This window comes from Heterodontus francisci, unplaced genomic scaffold, assembly GCF_036365525.1.
Source record: "Heterodontus francisci isolate sHetFra1 unplaced genomic scaffold, sHetFra1.hap1 HAP1_SCAFFOLD_292, whole genome shotgun sequence".
Classification (NCBI taxonomy): Eukaryota; Metazoa; Chordata; class Chondrichthyes; order Heterodontiformes; family Heterodontidae; genus Heterodontus; species Heterodontus francisci.
Window position 1 is genome coordinate 842,458 of NW_027141280.1, and position 4,489 is coordinate 846,946.

Sequence of the window (4,489 nt, forward strand, 5' to 3'; positions counted from 1 at the left end):
GTCTGAGACTGCCAGAGGTTGTCAGAGAGTGATAGAGAGTGTCTGAATCTGTCAGATATTGTCAGAGAATGATAGAGAGTGTCAGAGAGTGTGAGTGTGTGTCTGAGAGAGTCTGAGAGTGTCAGAGAGTGATAGAGAGTGATAGAGAGTGTCAGAGATTGATAGAGTGTGTCTGAGAGTGTCTGAGACTGTCAGAGATGTCAGAGAGTGATAGAGAGTGTCTGAGAGTGTCAGATAGTGATAGTGAGAGTCTGAGAGTGTCAGAGAGTGTCAGAGAGTGTCAGAGAGTGTCTGAGAGTGTCTGACAGAGTCAGAGAGTGATAGAGAGTGTCTGAGAGTGTCTGAGAGTGTCAGAGAGTGTCAGAGAGTGTCTGAGAGTGTGAGAGAGTGTCAGAGAGTATCAGAGAGTGTCAGAGAGAGTGATAGAGAGTGATAGAGAGTGTCAGAGAGTGTCAGAGAGTGATAGAGAGTGATGGAGAGTGTCAGAGAGTGATAGAGAGCGTCAGAGAGTGTCAGAGAGTGATAGAGAGCGTCAGAGAGTGTCAGAGAGTGTCAGAGAGTGATAGAGAGTGATGGAGAGTGTCAGCGAGTGTCTGAGAGTGTCAGAGAGTGATAGAGAGTGTCATCGAGTGATAGAGAGTGTTAGAGAGTGTCTGAGAGTGTCAGAGAGTGCCTGAGATTCTCAATGAGTGTCAGAGAGTGATAGAGAGTGCCTGAGAGAGTCTGAGAGTGTCAGAGATTGTGAGAGAGTGTCAGAGAGTCATAGAGAGTGATAGAGAGTGTCTGAGAGTGTCTGAGAGTGTCAGAGAGTGTCAGAGAGTGATAGAGAGTGATAGAGAGTGTCAGAGAGTTATAGAGAGTGATAGAGAGTGATAGAGAGTGTCAGAGCGTGTCAGAGAGTGAGAGAGAGTGATAGAGAGTGATGGAGATTGACAGAGCGTGTCAGAGAGTGATAGAGAGCGTCAGAGAGTCTCTGAGAGTGTCAGAGAGTGATAGAGAGAGACAGAGAGTGATAGAGAGAATCAGAGAGTGATAGAGAGTGATAGGGAGTGTCAGAGAGTGTCAGAGAGTGTCAGAGAGAGTCTGAGAGTGTCTGAGAGTGCCAGAGACTGATGGAGAGTGATAGAGAGTGTCAGAGAGTGATAGAGAGTGACAGAGAGTGTCAGAGCGTGTCAGAGAGTGATAGAGAGTGATGGACAGTGTCAGAGAGTGTCAGAGAGTTATAGAGAGCGTCAGAGAGTGTCTGAGAGTGTCAGAGAGTGTCTGAGAGTGTCAGAGAGTGATAGAGAGTTATGGAGAGTGATATAGAGTGTCTGAGAGTGTCAGAAATTGACAGAGTGTGTCAGAGAGTGTCAGAGAGTGTCGGAGAGTGTCAGAGAGTGTCAGAGAGTGTCAGAGAGTGTCTGAGTGTGTGGACGGTGTGAGAGAGTGTCAGAGAGTGATAGAGAGTGTCTGAGAGTGCCAGAGAGTGTCTGAGAGAGTCTGAGAGTGTCTGAGAGTGTCAGAGAGTGTCAGAGAGTGTCAGAGAGTGTCTGAGAGTGTGAGACGGTGTGAGAGAGTGTCAGAGAGCGATAGAGAGTGACTGAGAGTGCCAGAGAGTGTCTGAGAGAGTCTGAGAGTGTCAGAGAGTGTCAGAGAGTGTCTGAGAGTGTCAGAGAGTGTCTGAGAGTTTGAGAGGATGTGAGAGAGTGTCAGAGAGTGTCAGAGAGTGTCTGAGAGTGTGAGACGGTGTGAGAGAGTGTCAGAGAGTGATAGAGAGTGTCTGAGAGTGCCAGAGAGTGTCTGAGAGAGTCTGAGAGTGTCTGAGAGTGTCAGAGAGTGTCAGAGTGTGTCAGAGAGTGTCTGAGAGTGTGAGACGGTGTGAGAGAGTGTCAGAGAGCGATAGAGAGTGTCTGAGAGTGCCAGAGAGTGTCTGAGAGAGTCTGAGAGTGTCAGAGAGTGTCAGAGAGTGTCTGAGAGTGTCAGAGAGTGTCTGAGAGTTTGAGAGGATGTGAGAGAGTGTCAGAGAGTGATAGAGAGTGTCTGAGAGTGTCCGAGAGTGTCAGAGAGTGACAGAGAGTGTCTGAGAGTGTCAGAGAGTATCAGAGAGTATCTGAGAATGTCTGAGAGGTTCAGTGAGAATCAGAGTGTGACAGAGAGTGTGAGAGAGAGTGAGAGAGTTTCAGTGAGTGTCAGAGAGTGAAAGAGAGTGTCAGCGAGTGTCAGAGAGTGGTAGAGAGTGATAGAGAGTGTCAGAGAGTGTCTGAGAGCGTCACAGAGTGATAAGGAGTGACAGAGAGTGTCTGAGAGTGTCAGAGAGTGTCAGAGAGTGATAGAGAATGTCTGAGAGTGTTCGGGAGTGATCGAGAGTGTCAGAGAGTGTCAGAGAGTGACAGAGAGTGTCTGAGAGTGTCAGAGAGTGTCTGAGAGTGTCTGAGAGGTTCAGTGAGTGTCAGAGAGTGATAGAGAGTGATAGAGAGTGTCAGAGAGTGTCATCGAGTGTCAGAGAGTGATAGAGAGTGTCAGAGAGTGTCTGAGAGTGACTAGAGTGATAAAGAGTGTCTGAGAGTGTCAGAGAGGGACAGGGAGTGTCAGAGAGTGTCAGAGAGTGTCCGAGAGTGCCTGAGTGGGTCAGTGAGCGTCAGAGTGTGATAGAGAGTGTCAGCGAGTGTCAGAGGGTGTCAGAGAGTGATAGAGAGTGTCAGCGAGTGACAGAGAGTGACAGAGAGTGATAGAGTGTGATAGAGAGTGTCTGAGAGTGTCTGAGAGTGTCTGAGAGTGTCAGAGAGTGTCTGAGATTCTCAATGAGTGTCAGAGAGTGATAGAGAGTGCCTGAGAGAGTCTGAGAGTGTCAGAGATTGTGAGAGAGTGTCAGAGAGTCATAGAGAGTGATAGAGAGTGTCTGAGAGTGTCAGAGAGTGTCAGAGAGTGATAGAGAGTGATAGAGAGTGTCAGAGAGTTATAGAGAGTGATAGAGAGTGATAGAGAGTGTCAGAGCGTGTCAGAGAGTGAGAGAGAGTGATAGAGAGTGATGGAGAGCGTCAGAGAGTATCTGAGAGTGTCAGAGAGTGATAGAGAGAGATAGAGAGTGATAGAGAGAATCAGAGAGTGATAGAGAGTGATAGGGAGTGTCAGAGAGTGTCAGAGAGTGTCAGAGAGAGTCTGAGAGTGTCTGAGAGTGCCAGAGATTGATGGAGAGTGATAGAGAGTGTCAGAGAGTGATAGAGAGTGACAGAGAGTGTCAGAGCGTGTCAGAGAGTGATAGAGAGTGATAGAGAGTGATGGACAGTGTCAGAGAGTGTCAGAGAGTGATAGAGAGCGTCAGAGAGTGTCTGAGAGTGCCTGAGTGGGTCAGTGAGCGTCAGAGTGTGATAGAGAGTGTCAGCGAGTGTCAGAGGGTGTCAGAGAGTGATAGAGAGTGTCAGCGAGTGACAGAGAGTGACAGAGAGTGATAGAGTGTGATAGAGAGTGTCTGAGAGTGTCTGAGAGTGTCTGAGAGTGTCAGAGAGTGTCTGAGATTCTCAATGAGTGTCAGAGAGTGATAGAGAGTGCCTGAGAGAGTCTGAGAGTGTCAGAGATTGTGAGAGAGTGTCAGAGAGTCATAGAGAGTGATAGAGAGTGTCTGAGAGTGTCAGAGAGTGTCAGAGAGTGATAGAGAGTGATAGAGAGTGTCAGAGAGTTATAGAGAGTGATAGAGAGTGATAGAGAGTGTCAGAGCGTGTCAGAGAGTGAGAGAGAGTGTCAGAGAGTGATAGAGAGAGATAGAGAGTGATAGAGAGAATCAGAGAGTGATAGAGAGTGATAGGGAGTGTCAGAGAGTGTCAGAGAGTGTCAGAGAGAGTCTGAGAGTGTCTGAGAGTGCCAGAGATTGATGGAGAGTGATAGAGAGTGTCAGAGAGTGATAGAGAGTGACAGAGAGTGTCAGAGCGTGTCAGAGAGTGATAGAGAGTGATAGAGAGTGATGGACAGTGTCAGAGAGTGTCAGAGAGTGATAGAGAGCGTCAGAGAGTGTCTGAGAGTGTCAGAGAGTGATAGAGAGTTATGGAGAGTGATATAGAGTGTCTGAGAGTGTCAGAAATTGACAGAGTGTGTCAGAGAGTGTCAGAGAGTGTCAGAGAGTGTCAGAGAGTGTCTGAGAGTGTGAGACGGTGTGAGAGAGTGTCAGAGAGTGAAAGAGAGTGTCTGAGAGTGTCTGAGAGTGCCAGAGAGTGTCTGAGAGAGTCTGAGAGTGTCAGAGAGTGTCAGAGAGTGTCTGAGAGTGCCAGAGAGTGCCAGAGAGTGTCTGAGAGAGTCTGAGAGTGTCAGAGAGTGTCAGAGAGTGTCAGAGAGTGTCAGAGAGTGATAGAGAGTGTCTGAGAGTGTCCGAGAGTGTCAGAGAGTGTCAGAGAGTGACAGAGAGTGTCTGAGAGTGTCAGAGAGTATCAGAGAGTATCTGAGAATGTCTGAGAGGTTCAGTGAGAATCAGAGTGTGATAGAGAGTGTGAGAGATAGTGAGAGAGTTTCAGTGAGT